This window comes from Podarcis liolepis, assembly GCF_965112155.1.
Source record: "Podarcis liolepis genome assembly, contig: HAP1_SCAFFOLD_22, whole genome shotgun sequence".
Lineage (NCBI taxonomy): Eukaryota > Metazoa > Chordata > Lepidosauria > Squamata > Lacertidae > Podarcis > Podarcis liolepis.
The window spans coordinates 37,054-55,012 of NW_028148947.1; the positions used below are offsets into that span (position 1 = coordinate 37,054).

At 45.9% G+C, this 17,959-nt stretch overlaps 1 protein-coding gene across 11 annotated transcripts in view; it reads right to left on the reverse strand.

Annotated features, from left to right (window-relative positions):
• LOC310698963 (glycoprotein-N-acetylgalactosamine 3-beta-galactosyltransferase 1-A-like) overlaps positions 1-17,959 on the reverse strand; it is a 76,090-nt gene that overhangs the window by 15,981 nt on the left and 42,150 nt on the right. For 2 of the 11 annotated variants that reach the window (XR_014521860.1, XM_083520527.1), the window contains exon 1: positions 7,492-7,717. The exons of 4 other annotated variants lie outside the window; for them this stretch is intronic. The gene's annotated coding sequence lies outside the window, so the exon portion shown is untranslated. Of the gene's footprint in view, positions 1-1,458; positions 1,483-4,051; positions 4,444-7,491; positions 7,718-15,965; positions 16,065-17,959 lie in introns of those variants that run through there. 5 more of the 11 variants (XM_083520530.1, XM_083520531.1, XM_083520532.1 and 2 more) reach the window with 4 other exon arrangements.

Sequence of the window (17,959 nt, forward strand, 5' to 3'; positions counted from 1 at the left end):
TGGCAGCGTTAGAAATCCAGATATATTATCTAATTGCCAAATAGCACCTTAAACCTGGACTGCAGTCACCACAATGGGCTGTCTAGTTCTGTTCCACCCCCTCCAGGAATAAAATAAAATATAATAATAATAATAACAGCAATACCTATACTGTTTTATATTTTAAAAAAATAAAACCTCAGAGCAGTTTAATGTCATAAGGTAAAGGGACCCCTGACCATTAGGTCCAGTCATGGCCGACTCTGGGGTTACGGCGCTCATCTCGCTTTATTGGCCAAGGGAGCCAGCGTACAGCTTTTGGGTCATGTAACCAGCATGACTAAGCCGCTTCTGGCAAACCAGAGCAGTGCACGGAAACGCCGTTTACCTTCCCGCTGGAGCGGTACCTATTTATCTACTTGCACTCTGACGTACTTTTGAACTGCTAGGTTGGCAGGAGCAGGGACCGAGCAACGGGAGCTCACCCCGTCACGGGGATTCGAACCGCCGACCTTCTGATCGGCAAGTCCTAGGCTCTGTGGTTTACAGCACATTAAAACATCACATAAAGCAATCCAGAATTTAACTGATTCAGGCTTTAAGGAAAATATTTCAGATCCTTCTCTAAGTGACATTTTGCTTTCCCCAGCCGCCAACCTGGCATCCTGGCCGCTGCCCGTCAGTGTAAACAGTACTGAGCTAGACTACTGCTTTGCCTGCTGTGGGTTAAACTACTGAGCCTACGGCTTGCCAATCAGAAGGTCGGCGGTTCAAATCCCTGCGACGGGGTGTGCTCCTGTTGCTCGGTCCCAGCTCCTGCCAACCTAGCAGTTTGAAAGCACATCAAAGTGCAAGTAGATAAATAGGTACCGCTCTGGCAGGAAGGTAAACGGCTTTTCTGTGTGCTGCTCTGGTTCGCCAGAAGCAGCTCAGTCATGCTGGCCACATGACCTGGAAGCTGTACACCCAGTGGCGTAGCGTGGGGGGTGCAGGGGGGGCCGGCCGCACCGGGCGCAACATCTGGGGGTTAGGGTTAGGGGCGCAAATCCACGGGTTAGGGGGCGCAAATTACTTGCCTTGCCCTGGGTGCTGACAACCCACGCTACGCCACTGTGTACACCGGCTCCCTCGGCCAGTAAAGCGAGATGAGCGCTGCAACCCCAGAGTCGTCTGTGACTGGACCTAATGGTCAGGGGCCCCTTTACCTTTATGTTCCTAAGAGAGCACGTCTATTGATTTATTTTAATTTCCCGCATTGATAGCTACCTTTGTTCTCCGAGGAGCTCAAAGTGGCAGACGTGCTTCTCTCTCTACCCCCTCCTCATTTAATCCCCACAACAAGCCTGTGAGGTAGATCAGGCTGAGAGGCAGTGACATGTCCAAGGTCATCCAGAGAGCTTCACGGTTGAGTGGGGATTCGAACCCTGGTCTCCCGGGTCCTTGTGCAACACTCTAGTGTAACCACAATGCGACATGCACCTCGTTCTTTCCCCCTTTTATTTTGACTTGCTTGGTCACGCTCCCCGCTCCACTCCAGGAGGGCTGCAGGATGCACTGCACCAAGGGTTGCTGTCTTAATGAATTGCTTAGTTGCTGGCAGCGGTTACAAACCCAGCTCCATCTATTATTAATCAGTTCAAAGTGACTGCTAATTAATCCCTTGGCCCCAGAGGACTTAACGAACTAATTGCCCAAAGAGTTGGCAGAAGCGGCGGCCCTCGAGGCAAGAAAAGGCAGATGGCACCACGGAAAACTCTTGTACGCTGGGGGATAAATATTAGGGCTGGAGGCTAAATTCCAGGGAGGGTTTTGCTAATAATAATAATAATAATAATAATAATAATAATAATAATTTATACCCCACCCATCTGGCTGGGTTTCCCCAGCCACTCTGGGCGGCTTCCAAAAGAATATTAAAATACTGTGATACATCAAACATTAAAAGCTTCCCTAAACAAACTGGGGCCCTTCAGATATTTTGGACTACAACTCCCATCAGCCACCACAGCTGGGCCCAGATATTTTGGACTACAACTCCCATCAGCCACCACAGCTGGGCCCAGATATTTTGGACTACAACTCCCATCAGCCACCACAGCTGGGCCCAGATATTTTGGACTACAACTCCCATCAGCCACCACAGCTGTCCTAGTTTGTTAATGTGCCACATATAGTTGAGGGAGTATTACTATTATTGTTATTATTATTATTATTTGAATTTATATACCGCCCTATACCCGGAGGTCTCAGGGCAGTTCACAATGTAAAACCACAAAATATATAATCAAAATTAAAAACAACAACCCAATTAACGCCCCTTGTAGCAGGCTTGCAGGGTGGCAGCTGCCCCCCCCCCCAATCAAGTAAATAAATAAAAATACTTAACTGACCAATTGCGTTGCAGATAACTTGGTTCTGCTCCCCCCACATAAAGCCTGCCCCCTCCAAAAAAATAAATCCTGGCTATGGCCATGCCCTGACATCTCGGCCTAAAACCCAACAGTTTCCAGGGCAGTATTGTTCCAGTATAATACGAACAATTAAAAAAATCATTTTTATCACTTATTTTATGTTTTTATATTGCTATTTTTATCTTGTGAACCGTCCCGAGACCTGCAGGCATAGGGCGGTATACAAATTTAATAAATAATAATAGCAATCACCTTACAATCGTTACAATGGCATCAAATAGGAAATGTGCCCTAGTTAGAAGGAAACTGAGCCAATATGAGCAAGGGATTTTATTTATTTATATTATTATTATTATTATTATTATTACTATTATTATTGGGGGAGAACGCCTCATGAAATAATTTGTCTCTTTCTGCAGACAGGGCCACAGGTCTTCAGGCTCATCTTTCTGGAACCTGAAGCCTCTTCCCCACCAGACATTTAAAGTACAGTGGTGCCTCGCAAGACGAAAAGAATCCGTTCTGTGATTCTCTTTGTCTAGCGGTTTTTTCGTCTTGCGAAGCAAGCCCATTGACAGATTAGCGGATTAGCACTATTAGCGCTATTAGCGGCTTTTAGCGGCTTATCTGCTGAGCGGCTTAGAAAAAAGGGGGGGAGGGAAAAAACCCAGCAGGAACTCGCAAGACATTGTCATCTTGCGAAGCAAGCCCATAGGAGATTCATTTTGCGAAGCACCTCCAAAACGGAAAACTCTTTCGTCTAGCGAGTTTTCCGTCTTGCGAGGCATTCGTCTTGCGGGGCACCACTGTACTGTTATATTGCTTTATGGCTTCCTCCAAAGAATCCTGGGAACGGGAGTTTGTTAAGGCTGACAAGAGTTGTTAGAAGACCCCAGTCTGCCTCTTGGAGCTGCAATTCTCAGAGTGGCTTAATCCCTTTCCCCAGGGAACTCTGGGGAACGAGGGCCTCTTCATGGCACTCCGCACCCTTAATGAACTACACTTCCCAGAATGCTTTGGGGGAAGCAGTGATTGTTCAAGTGGTATAATAGTGTGACGGGGTGAGCTCCCATTGCTCTGTCCCAGCCTTCTGCCAACCTAGCAGTTCAAAAGCACGCCAGTGCAAGTAGATAAATAGGTACCACTGTGGGAGGAAGGTAAACAGCGTTTCTGTGCGCTCTGGTTTCCGTCACAGTGTTCCATTGCGCCAGAAGCGGTTTAGTCATGCCGGCCACATGACCCAGAAAGCTGTCTGTGGACAAACGCCAGCTCCCTCGGCCTTAAAAGCGAGATGAGCGTTACAACCCTGTAGTTGCCTTTGACTGGATTCTACCGTCCAGGGGTCCTTTACCTTTTTACCCTAATAGTGCTTTAAATGTCTGGTACAGATGTGGCCTGAATTTATTCTCCCCTGCTGTCCAAGGTGACCTATAGGTTGGTTGCTAGGTGGACAATGCAAGAATCAAGCCAAGTGGCCATTTTCCCCCATGGTCAGTACAGTGTTTTTGGCAGAAAGCCCAGTAATGTATTTAGTGGGAACACAATCAGTTATATGGAAGTGAAATGGGGAGATAATCTGACACCTTTCTCTCTCTCACAGACACACACATTTTACCCTTGTCTTACACATGAAATAGCTTCTCCTCAAAACCATCACTAACTGAAAGGGAGAAACATCTGATCAGACCCAAACATCCTGTTGTTGGGGGTAGGGAGGAGGGTGTGAATGTTTAGTAACAATCTAGGTTTTATCCACACCCCCAAACTGCTTCTCCCCAGCCCCCAGCTAGTGAAATTCTACGGAGAGCCAGTGGTTTGCCAAAACACATCACCGGGAGAGGTTTCCATAGCAACAGAAGGGACATCTCTCAGCCCAACGGAAAGCCAGGCCCAAGCGACAGAGGATGGAGAGGCGCCCCCTCTTCTGCATGCTAAAAGGACACTTTATGCAGACTAATCACTCTTTCATATCTCTACCACCTTATAGAATAGCCATCAGGGGGATAAAAGGACAGATCATTTTCTCTTTCTCCATTCTTTCAATGCATCCACGCTTAAGAACAGAGTAAAAATTGGATTCCATGTTCGTGGCTGTAGGACCGTCAGTCCAGATGAAGGCTGCAATCCTAAACATACTTTATTTAAGAACCTAAGAAGAGTCCTGCTGGGTCTCCGGCATCCTGATTTCACTGTGGCCACCCGGATACCTATGGGAAACCTCACTCCTGCCCCTTTCTAGATATTGCTGGACTACAACTGCCTTTGTCCCTAACCAATAAGCACGTTGGATGAGACTGATGGGAGTTGGAGGCCCACAACATCTGAAGAGCCACAGGCTTCCCAGCCTAGCCCAAGGACCTTCAACATAACATGCCCCATGTGGGGGCCTGAACTGCAGAGACAGCTCTCTTTCTTGCAGAAATTCATACCTACAAACCTCAGCAAGATACCTCAACTCTTGGAAGGTGAACTTGTGGGTGCCTCCCAAAGTCCTGCCCAGCACTTCACGTGGGTTCATGAGTACCTCAGGCCAGGAATGTACTAGAATAGTTTTGCTTAACCGGACCACTCCCATTTCTGCGGTATTTGACAAAGGATAACCCAGCTGAGGGGATGCGGGTGGCGCTGTGTGTTAAACCACAGAGCCTAGGACTTGCCGATCAGAAGGTCGGTGGTTCGAATCCCCGTGACGGGGTGAGCTCCTGTTGCTCAGTCCCTGCTCCTGCCAACCCAGCAATTTGAAAGCACGTCAAAGTGCAAGTACATAAATAGGTACCACTCCAGCGGGAAGGTGAACGGCGTTTCTGTGCACTGCTCTGGTTCACCAGAAGTGGCTTAGTCATGCTGGCCACATGACCCAGAAGCTGTTCGCCGGCTCCCTCGGTCAGGGGTCCCTTTAGCTTTACCCAGCAGAGGTCTATACACATGCGCACGCATGCGCACACAGACACAAACACACACACGTGCTTGAAACCGCTTTCAAATCACAAAACATAAAACCAGAAGAGGTAGCAGTACAGTCAGTCGTCAGGACAGATTCACTGCACAAAATGAATTGACTTTCAAGTTTATCACCATACACCTAGCCCATGTCAACCTGCCGGCAACAGAACACAGGTCATGTTAGTGGCCAGTCTACAAAGACTGGCTTCAACAAGTCTCCCAGCACTGGAGTGACCAGGCACTCTATTTACGAACTCAGCAATTGAAAGGATTACATTTTGAAAGCCAATAGAGCTTGTTGGGCTTTAACCCTTCACCGCTGCTGTGCTCCTGGGATTTCAGGTGGAAGACATTCCTAGCCCTACCTGAATATGCCAGAGGTTGAACCTGAGACCTTCTGCTTGCAACCCAGAGGCTCAACCACTGAAGACAAGCAGGCCCTGGGACAACAGCTCCACAGTAGACTGCTGCGTACGTTGTGTGTGTCAAACTGGTATATCCAGTTCAGCATTCTAGCACATCCACACTGGGGCTAGGAAGGCCAACTCAAGGTTGCCTTGGCTCTTCCAATGTGTAAAAGGACTTGCTGCATTGTGCATTAAACGTTCCTTTATGCTTTCATTGCATCACCATTATAATCTTAAAATACAGATAGGTAGCCGTGTTGGTCTGCCATAGTCAAAATAAAAAAATTGCAACTCATTACCAAACTTAAAACCATGGAGAGACCTGGTCTGAACAAAGACATTGGATTCTTATCTCATTATACATGACTAAGCCATTTTTCACCTTCTCACCCCTTGCCTTTTCCTGTAAGACCTATTGCAGTCGTTAAGAGTCGTCAACAGGCTCATCTCAGCTATCTGCCAATCTCCCATTCCCACCACCCTTCTGAGTAATACCCCTCCCCACCTTCTCACTATATAGAAGGATCTGGCAACTTCTGTTTCAGTGTATCTGAAGAAGTGTGCATGCACACGAAAGCTCATACCAAGAACTAACTTAGTTGGTCTTTAAGGTGCTACTGGAAGGAATTTTTTTTATTTTAATCTTAAAATAGTTTTCATTTAACTTCTTATGCATGACTTAGAGAAGTTCTTTTATGGGTTGAAAGGTAAATAACTAAGCCAAGTTCCTTGCATTCACCCTGGAAAGCCAATGAGCACATAGCAATAGCTTCCAGGAGTCAGTGGAACCAGACACACCCTGTGCTTGCATATCACAGGGCCCAGGATCAGATGCCCCAAAGGAGCACATTCAATCCCATTTTATAGTTTTACAGGGCCAGTGCAAGGAATAAGCAGCTATTGGCAGTGGATAGGCTCACTCAGGGAGCTTGTGCTGCACACTACAGGTGTGGCAAGTAGCTGTGATCAAAAGGGATCTCTTAGTAATCCGGGGATCTAGAAAAAAAAACCCCAGCTCTCTAGAATTAAAAGGACTAGCATACACTGTTTTCTGGCCACCGTCCCTGTTGCTAGGACCAGAAGCAACTGTGAAGAAGGAAGAAGGGTTGCAGAGACAGAACTAATTTTGATTCTCACTGGACCCCCCAAAAGCAGGTCTCTGGGAGGGAGGGAGATAGAGTGGTGGAGCTTCTTTCTCCCCCACCTAAGCAACATTGAGCATGGAAAAGGGGGAGGGAGAGTTACAGTGCAGCTGAAGGCATGCCTCCTCAGAAGTCTGCAGATCAATGGGACTTACTTCCATGTAGGTGCGTATAGGTTGCAGCCTTGCAACAGACGCACAAGCCTTGCACTCTTGATCCACCCAGCTCACCACTGTCGACTCTGACCCGCAACGGCTCTCCGGGGTATTTTTTGCTTTAGGAGAGGGGGGCGGCATTCCCTGCCCTGGAGAAGCCGGGGGTCTAACCTGAGACCATCTGCATGCCCGGCAGTCGGCGCTCCCCGACGCTGAGCTAGGCTCCTCCAGAGGGATTACAGGAGATAAGAGGGGAGTGATGGGAGCCGATTGGGAAGGCTATGGGGACTGGAAATACGAAAGGGGTGTGGGGGGCACGAAGAGGAATAGGGTGCCGCCTCTGAGCATCTCCGATTGGGAGCTACAAGGTTAAGGGGGGGCGGGGGATGAATTAGGATGCTGAGATGGGCGGCGTGGGAAACCCTGGAGCATGCAGGAAATTGCTCGGCGTTACCTTTTTTTTGCACCCCCCAGATGCACCGATTGGAAGAGGGTGGAAATCAGCCAGCAACTCCGGCTACGCTCTTTCTTCACGATGCCTCTGCGCGGTCATCGAGGAGCCACAGCGCTTCTGCCCTGGGCTACCCGAGCCGGCCTCCGGGTTCGCCCATTGGCTGAGAGGTCGCAACTCCTCTCCCGATTGGTGCGCTTGCTCCTCCCAAAAAAGCATGCAGGCGCTGAAGCGGCCGAGCCCGGGCAGGGGAGGGCAGGGGGCGTGGCTACGGCTGCTTTGCCCGCTTGTCTGGAGATGACGCGCTGCCTGGGGGGTGGGGGGGGTGGGCGAGGGGCTGGTTTGGGGATTGCAAGCCAGCATGCACGCAAGGCTTTGTTGTTGTTTAGTCGTTTAGTCGTGTCCGACTCTTCGTGACCCCCTGGACCAGAGCACGCCAGGCACTCCTGTCTTCCACTGCCTCCCGCAGTTTGGTCAAACTCATGCTGGTAGCTTCGAGAACACTGTCCAACCACCTCGTCCTCTGTCGTCCCCTTCTCCTTGTGCCCTCCAACTTTCCCAACATCAGGGTCTTTTCCAGGGAGTCTTCTCTTCTCATGAGGTGGCCAAAGTACTGGAGCCTCAGCTTCAGGATCTGTCCTTCCAGTGAGCACTCAGGGCTGATTTCCTTAAGAATGGAGAGGTTTGATCTTCTTGCAGTCCATGGGACTCTCAAGAGTCTCCTCCAGCACCATAATTCAAAAGCATCCATTCTTCGGCAAACAGCCTTCTTTATGGTCCAGCTCTCACTTCCATACATCACTACTGGGAAAACCATAGCTTTAACTATACGGACCTTTGTTGGCAAGGTGATGTCTCTGCTTTTTAAGATGCTGTCTAGGTTTGTCATTGCTTTTCTCCCAAGAAGCAGGTGTCTTTTAATTTCGTGGCTGCTGTCACCGATCTGCAGTGATCATGGAGCCCAAGAAAGTAAAATCTCTCACTGCCTCTACTTCTTCCCCTTCTATTTGCCAGGAGGTGATGGGACCAGTGGCCATGATCTTCCTTTTTTTGATGTTGAGCTTCAAACCATATTTTGCGCTCTCCTCTTTCACCCTCATTAAAAGGTTCTTTAATTCCTCCTCACTTTCTGCCATCAATGTGTGCTTAATTTTCCACACAAGACTTCTCCATTATGGCTTTATATTTGTTAAATAAAGCATGACGCAGTTTAATATGTCATGTGTTGTTGTTAATCAATAATAATAACAACAGATGATACATAATACAACAGAATTCAAAGAGGGTGTACTTTCTTTTCCCCATGACGGTATGCTCCCTCATTTTGCTCTCTCTCTCTTAAAGTAAAAGCTCATTTTATTACAACAGAAACGAAACAAAGATTTAGATAACCTTCTTCCTGTTGTACATGGTTGTAAGAGTTTTACAATTTCGCTTCTAAGTTTGCAATCTGCAGGCCAAGAAACCATATAAATCCTTCCTTATAGATCCCAAAAGTCTCTGCTCCTAACTCTCTCCTACTTCAACCTGACCAGGAAGATAATTTCCATTTTTAAAAAGCAAAACATGCATACTTTAGACCAGGGGTCACCAAACTTTTCAGCAGGGGGCCGGTCCACTGTCCCTCAAACCTTATGGGGGGTGGGACTATATATTTGGGGGTGGGGAATGAACGAATTCCTATGCCCCACAAATAACCCAGAGATGCATTTTAAATAAAAGCACACTTTCTACTCATGTAAAAACACCAGGCAGCCCCCACAAATAACCCAGAGATGCATGTTAAATAAAATGACACATTCTACTCATGTAAAAACACGCTGATTCCCAGACCATCCGTGGGCCGGATTTAGAAGGCAATTGGGCCAGATCTGGCCCCCGGGCCTTAGGTTGCCTACCCCTGCTCTATGGTACATTCCAAAGTGCCTCAGCACAGATTCTATGGGCTCCTACTCTTTTTCATGATCTGTCTAAAACCACAAGATTCCCTTAACTTCAGTATCAGGCTCAATCCACAGTGAACCGGGGGGGGGGGGGCGTGTTTCGTTCTTGCATTTACATCCTGCCATTTCTCCAAAGAGATCAAGGTCACGCATCACACCATTTTATCCTCTCAACTACAGTACACAGTACACTGTGGCTGCAATCCATACCACACATTGAAAGCACATGACTTTCGCAAAAGAATCCTAGTTTGCCTCTCACAGATCTACCATTCCCAGCACCCTAAACCAGGCATCCCCAGCCTTTGGCCCTCCAGATGTTTTGGACTACAATTCCCATCATCCCTGACAACTGGTCCTGTCAGCTAGGGATCATGGGAGTTGTAGGCCAGGGGTCAGAAAGGTTTACCTTTCCTGAGACGGTTCACTCCAACGGAGATCCCTTCGTGGGCTGGATCACACGCATGCGATTTCTGGCGTCTGCGCAAACACGATTTCCGGCACCGCAGAAGTGAGTTCCTGTGCTGGTTTAGCGCAGCACACAGGGACTCGCCGAACAGATGGCTCAGTTCGGGGTTGGCTCGTGGGCTGGTTAAATGACCCCCATGGGCTGCTTGTGGCCCATGGGCCTTAGGTTGCTTACCCCTGTTGTAGTCCAAAACATCTGGAGGGCCGCTGGTTGGGGGTGCCTGCCCTAAACTAACTTTGTTGTTGTTTAGTCGTTTAGTTGTGTCCGACTCTTCGTGATCCCCTGGACCAGAGCACGCCAGGCACTCCTATCTTCCACTGCCTCCCGCAGTTTGGTCAAACTCATGCTGGTAGCTTCTGTTGACTTTGAAGGCCACTCCATTTCTTTTACGGGATTCTTGCCCACAGTAGTAGATATGATGGTCATCCAAGCTGAATTCGCCCATTCCCGTCCATTTGAGTTCACTGATGCCCAGGATGTCAATATTTATTCTTGCCATCTCATTTTTGACCACATCCAACTTACCAAGGTTCATGGTTCTTACATTCCAGGTTCCTATGCAATATTTTTCTTTATAGCATTGGACTTTCCTTTCGCTTCCAGGCATATCCACACCTGAGCAACCTTTCGCTTCCAGGCATATCCACAACTGAGCAACCTTTGGCCCAGCCGCTTCATCAGCTCTGAATCTACTTGTACTTGTCCTCCGCTCTTCCTCAGTAGCATGCTGGACGCCTTCCGACCTGAGGGGCTCATCTTCCAGCGTCATAATTTTTATATGCCTGTTGTCTTTGTCCATGGAGTTTTCTTGGCAGGGATACTGGAGTGGCTTGCCGGTTCCAGTTCCCATAATTCATTGGGAGAAGTCATGTGCTTTAAATGTATGGGGTGGAATTCAACATGGCACTAAGTGGGACAGATGTGTGGGGTCCGCTTGCACAATGGGACTTGTCCCATATCCCATATCCTCCCCCAGCATGCCCCTCAGGCCTCCTAAACCTGTTCTGTGGTTTCCCTCAATCTCCCCAGAGCAGATTTAGGGGGCACAGAGGTGTGCAGGGGAGAAGTCCCATTGCACCAGTGAACCTCAGTGTGCTCATGCAACAACTTATTTGAATCTCACTCGTGATGTCTTTGCAGCCACTGGGAGACAGCAAACAGGCTGACAGATAAGCGACTCTCGCAAGTTCACTCAGTGAGTTTCACAGCTGAGTGGAAATTCGAACCCTGGTCCTAATCCAACACTCTCGTAACAACTACTGCATACCTCCAACATTTCTCAGATGAAAACTGGGACATTGTGTTCTACAACTGGAAGCTTCTCCCATGGTTGATCTCCTGCACACATGCGAGGGAAGGGATCACGTACAACACCTTCAACAGATAAATGGGATTGCCTTGAGTCCCTGTCAGGGGGAAAAGGCAGGATATAGTAATACTAATAATAATGGAAACTGTGAGAATGACCAGGACCATACCAAAGAGTAAACTCAGTGGGTCTTAGTTTTGAGTAAAAATGCTTAGGATTGCAGTGTAAGGCTGTACAGTGGTACCTCAGGTTAAGAACTTAATTTGTTCTGGAGGTCTGTTCTTAACCTGAAACTGTTCTTAACCTGAAGCACCACTTTAGCTAATGGGGCCTCCTGCTGCGCCGCTAGAGCATGATTTCTGTTCTCATCCTGAAGCAAAGTTCTTAACCCAAGGTACTATTTCTGGGTTAGCGGAGTCTGTAACCTGAACTGTCTGTAACCTGAACTGTCTGTAACCCGAGTTACCACTGTACAGTCTTTACCCAGTTATCTGGGAGTAAGCTCCATTGAATATAGTGGGATTTACTTCTTTTTTTAACATATTTTTATTGCTTTTTTCAGATACAAGTATACAGTCAGAAAAATAACATTAGTAGAAAAAGAAAAGAAAAAAAACAAACAAACAAAAGAGAACCATCTTTCCAGAATGTTTTCTCATAACCAACTGGACTTCCCCACGTCTCCCTCACCCTGCATTCTTTACAATAAAGATATCAGCAAATTGTTACCTTGTTTCATGCATTCCTTTATATTTTCGAATAGTTATACTTTATGTTTAAAATGCTTATTATCTGATTACTTTACCTTAAAATAGATGTGATGTTACTTTAAACATTAGTCCTTTCATAATTATAACTTAGTTTCCATATCACCGAATCTTATTGCTGAAGCTAAATTTTCTAAGTCATGCAAACTCTTAACATTCATATAATTTATAGTATTTTTGTAAATAGTCCTTAAATTTTTTCCAATCCTCTTCCATTGTTTCTTCTCCCAAATCTCGGATTCTGCCAGTCATTTCAGCCAGTTCCATATAGTCCATCAATTGCGTCTGCCACTCTTCCAGTGTGGGCAAATCTTGTGTCTTCCAGTGTTTTGCAATAAGTATTCTTGCTGCTGTCGTTGCATATAGTGGGATTTACTTCTGAGTAGACATATAAGGGCTTGCAGTGTAAGGCTCAATTTACAATAAAGGAATAAACATGCCACGTGTTCCCTAAAAGAAAATGGCTTGCTGCTGAAGCATTGCAAAAAAAATATAAAAAAATAAAAAAAATTAAATGGATTGGTGACATTTTCCTTCAAAATTACATATAGGAAGGGCTTCGTATGCCAGCCTCACCTTTCCTTTATTTGGTGCATTTTCAGTATGAAGGACGCGGGTGGTGCTGTGGGTTAAACCACAGAGCCTAGGGCTTGCCGATCAGAAGGCTGGCGGTTCAAATCCCCGCGACGGGGTGAGCTCCCGTTGCTCGGTCCCTGCTCCTGCCAACCTAGCAGTTCGAAAGCACATCAAAGTGCAAGTAGATAAATAGGCACTGCTCTGGCGGGAAGGTAAACTGTGTTTCCGTGCGCTGCTCTGCTTCACCAGAAGTGGCTTAGTCATGTGGCCACATGACCCGGAAGTTGTACCCTGGCTCCCTTGGCCAATAAAGCGAGATGAGTGCCGCAACCCCAGAGTCGTCTGCGACTGGACCTAATGGTCAGGGGTCCCTTTACCTTATTTTCAGTATAATCAGGACTCCATTTTTACACTACACATACACACACAACCCCACACAGAGCAAAGGCTCCTGTTTCCAAAGAGAATGTGTGTGCATGTTTCTGATCTCTCCACCACTTTTGATTGTTCTCAGAGACATGGAAGGGAGGAAAAATGAAAACCAGGACATTCTGGGATCAAATCAGTAACTTGGATGGCTTCTGTCCCTGGAAAATCAGGACACTTGAACTAGGGTGCAAAAGGGAAATCAAATGAAAATGCTTCGTTGGCTGAGTCTGTGGCAACATTTGCTATGAGATGCCTGAATTCAGAGATCTCTGCTTCCAGGGTTTCAGGCCTATAGAATGAGGAACTGTATCCTGGAGAGCAATGACGCAGAAAAAGGAAGCAGATATTTTATGGAACAAGTATGACATCAATATATTTGCTAAGTGTGGCAAGAAAAACTAGCTTTTCAGCTAGTTCAGGTACAGAGAACAAATAGCACAATAATTTTCATCTCCTTCCCCCACCTCAACAAACAGGGGAAAGGGGACATCTTAGGACTTGTAAAACTAAACAGTTACTCAAGAGTTAGAACAGAAGTAGCTTTAAGCACAGGGAAAGGATCTGTACATCTCATTATTTTGAGCTAGCATTGAAAGATATGGGACTGATTCGTAATGGAGGAACTTACCAAAGCAAATAATTTTCTTCAAGGTAAAGCCAAAACACAAATATTTTCTAGGTTGCTCTGTATCTATTGTTGTAAACAAAAATTGCCCCTTTCCCTTATGGGGTATCCTAGAGCCCATATAGAGTCCTTACATAGGTTCCCTATTGGTAGGAGAGAATTACAGAGGCCAACCAGAGAATATTGAGAAGCAAAGCAGCTAGTAAGCTTGATCTTTATTGAACTGTTGCAACAGGGTGCTCCCCTCACCCGCAGGACGTTTTGGAACTTGAACGCCGTAAACCCAGAAGTAATTACTTCGGTTTTCGAACGCGCCTTGGAAGTTGAACCAAAAACGCGACTTCCGTATTGAGTTTTCCGTTTTGAGTTTTCCGTTTTGAGTTTTCGGTTTACAGTACAAACGTTTTGGAACTCGAACGGTCTTCCGGAACGGATTACGTTCGAAAACTGAGGTACCACCGTATATCCTTTTTGTTTGCTAAGTGACATTATACGTTGCTATGCATTTGTGAAAACTTCTCAGTATTGACGAAGAGTTTTAAAAAAAGGAGTTAGGGCAACATGAGCTAGAAAGAGCATGGGAGGGTAGAGAAGAGAAGAGAAAGATAATGTTTTTGTTGCCATGGGAACAGCCAAAAATACACATGAGCCTTGAGCCTTATTCACTTATTTACTCCACACATAAGAGGAGCCTGCTGTTTCAGGCCAGTGCTCCATCTACTGCAGCATCGTCTTCTCACAGTGGCCAACAATATGCCTGTGGGAAGCCCTCAAGCATAGTGTTGCCATACATTGAGGAATTTCCAGACATGCCCTCTTTTGGGAGTCCCGCAGTTTCTTTTTTTTTAATTATTTTTTTATTCAAAATTATAATAAGACATATTATCCAAAAACATATCATCCTTGTCCCCCCCCCCATTTTTCCTCCCTCCCCCCCCTCCCCGACTTCCCTCAGTTCCAGTCTTTGGTTTCTCTAAGAATGCTGTTTTCTGCATGTTACACAGTTGTATAGGTCCTCAAACTATTTAGCTGATTATTACCAATAAAAGAGTTTGTGAATGTTTATTCAAAACCTGCCAAGGAGTCCAGTTCGCTTTGTTGCGTCTTCAGATACTTTGTAAAGGGTTCCCATTCATCCTTAAAGTCACAGTTATCCTTGTCCCGTAGCTTGTATGTCAGTTTTGCCAGTTCTGCATAGTCCATCAATTTTTCTTGCCATGATTCTTTAGTTGGGGTTTCTTCAGTCTTCCATCCTTGTGCTACCAGAACTCTCGCGGCTGTTGTCGCATACATGAAGATGTTTTTCAACTTTTCTGGCAGGTCTACAATCCCCAACAAAAATGCCTCGGGGTTTTTAACAAATGTTAAATGGAACATTTTCTTCAATTCATTGTATATCATTTCCCAATTTTTTAAAATTACCTTACAATCCCACCACATATGATAAAATGTCCCCTCCTTTTCCTTACACTTCCAACATATATTTGAACTATATATTCGCTTCGGCAGCACATATACTAAAAAAAAAATTGGAACGATATAGAGAAGATTTGCATGGAAGTCCTGCGGTTTCCATCAACTGGCATTCAGAATCATACTGTCTCCAACAGTGACGGACAGGCAGGGTGAGGAGGTGCGATATATTGCCAGCTCAAAAAGTTTGAAACTGGTATCGCAGCTGAACTTCCATTTAAATGTTGGCTGGCTCTAGTGGCAACTCCAACAAACACACTTAAATTCCTGATACTATTTGATCTACTTTCTGGGAAGAGTACGTATTTGCCAAATATAGTGAGGTTGGTGCTGTGAGCTTTTACTGAATCCAGAAACTATGCGGCCAACAAGCAGGGTTCAGGAAGCTGGCTGCTCACAAAGAAAATATTAGCAGTACTGGTAGCTCTTGTATATTAAATTATTTTACACCCAGGTCCAGGGGAGTCTGTGGCACCAAGCCACCTGTCCCAGGTGTGTCATTTAATAATTTATAGATCCAGGAAATAGGATATGAGAAATTGATGGGGAAAGAAAACAGGCCATGGGTCATACTTTACTGGTTTTAGAACCATTTCCTGCTTCTTCTTAAGAGAAGAAACAGCCACACCCACCCAAATCATTGAGTTAAACAAATCTCCCCCCTTTATATATTTTTATTGATTTTAACATATAAATGTACCACAAAACTTATCACTTATACAATCTTTTTAGATTTCCATCAGCACCTCTGATGATCCATCGTTTTAACCACTTCTTATGCATTTCTTAACTTTATATTGCCTTTACATCTCTTAACAAATCATCCTTCCCCTTCTCCATTTTTGCAATACTTCCAATAATACTCCTCACAAAACTTCTTGCAAACCTACATACGTTGTCTGATCTTCACAAATACTTTTCAAGTAGTCTGTAAATTTACTCCAGTCTTCCGTGAATTTCTGGTCCCGCCGGTTTCGAATCCTTCCTGTTAGTGAGTTAAACAAATCTTAATTGGCAGCATAAGTTGCACGGCTATGCTAGGCCAGATCGGGTGATGCTTCCTATCCAATTGGGCTCATCACAAAGAGTACAGCATGAGCAGACCTCCCAACTCCAGCGGCAGAGCACACAACTGTCCTGATTTTCCCAAGACATTCCAGAATTACAGAAACCATCTCACCTTCTGATTAGATTCCAGAATATCCCGTTTCCCCTGTCCAGTGCTGCCGCCGCCAAGCTCAGCATGTGGTCCTTTTAAGAGAAACAGGTATGACCCAGGAAACCAGCTCCTAGAGAGGCAACTCAGAGGTGTGGCCTGGTTGGCGAAGTTAGTTTCTGCAGGCTTAATTTAACATTAGACTACAATACAGCTTAATTTACTGTTCGCTCAGCTTGTAGTGTGCTCATACAAAACAGCAGAAAAGAAGACCCAGGCCAGAATTGCACACTTAAGTTACTTGATCAGTAAAACTCTACTTCACAATTTTGACCTACATGTGCTAGACGTAATTCACAGAGGCCATATGCAGGTATCTCAAGGTTCTGTGGAGAGAACAGCTGTCACGATTATGCCATGCCACAACTGAATGATTAAAATAAGTACCATATTACAGTGGTACCTCGGCTTAAGAACTTAATTCATTCCAGAGGTCCGTTCTTAACCTGAAACTGTTCTTAACCTGAAGCACCACTTTAGCTAATGGGGCCTCCTGCTGCGCCGCTAGAGCACGATTTCTGTTCTCATCCTGAAGCAAAGTTCTTAACCCAAGGTACTATTTCTGGGTTAGCGGAGTGTGTAACCTGAAGTGTCTGTAACCCACTGTAAATATCTGTAAATATTTAGTGTCTGTAAATATATTAATATATTTTCATTATCTCTGACGCAAGGGAATTCTTGGGAGATGTGAAACAGCTATAGCAAACAGGCCTGGAGCCCAGTGATCCCTGTTTTGAAGAGAAACCCCTCCTTCAATATATAAGAAAATGGTAGCAACCCAAGCCAAACAATATAGTGTAAACTTTCCCAGACCTTGAGCAGGGTGACTCACCTTGTGAGGTCCCATGTCGGGAACATGTAGAGTCCTGTTTGCTACAGGTGCTCCGCCACTCCTAATAATTCCCTTGCATCAGACATAATGAAAATATATTATGAATTGTAATATTGTACTTATTTTGATGATTCCGGAGTACCGCTTGCATGTGCTGTACGTCTTTTAATAGCAGTTAAAAGTAAAGGGACCCCTGACCATTAGGTCCATTCATGGCCGACTCTGGGGTTGCGGCGCTCATCTTGCTTTATTGGCTGAGGGAGCCGGCGTACAGCTTTCGGGTCATGTGGCCAGCATGACTTAAGTCGCTTCTGGTGAACCAGAGCAGCGCACGGAAACGCCTTTACCTTCTCGCCGGAGCGGTATCTATTTATCTACTTGCACTTGGACGGGCTTTCAAACTGCTACATTGGCAGGAGCAGGGACCGAGCAACGGGAGCTCACCCCGTCATGGGGATTCGAACTGCCAACCTTCTGATCGGCAAGTCCTAAGCTCTGTGGTTTAACCCACAGCGCCACCCGCGTCCCTCTTAATAGTGGGTACATTGTGACAAAAACATTCATTGCAGTTTGCTTGCCATGTACTGTGTCTTTGTCAAAAAGGTAAAGCACCCCTGGATGGTTAACTCCAGTCAAAGGCGGCTACAGTCGTACACCGGAAGTCGAACGGAATCTGTTCCGGAAGTCTGTTGGACTTCCGAAACATTCGGAAACCAAGGCATGGCTTCCAATCGGTTTCTGATTGCGCAGGTGCACCGGAAACAATAGTGGAAGCTGCGCTGGACGTTTACTTCCAAAAAAAGTTCAAAAACCGAACACTCACTTCCGGTTT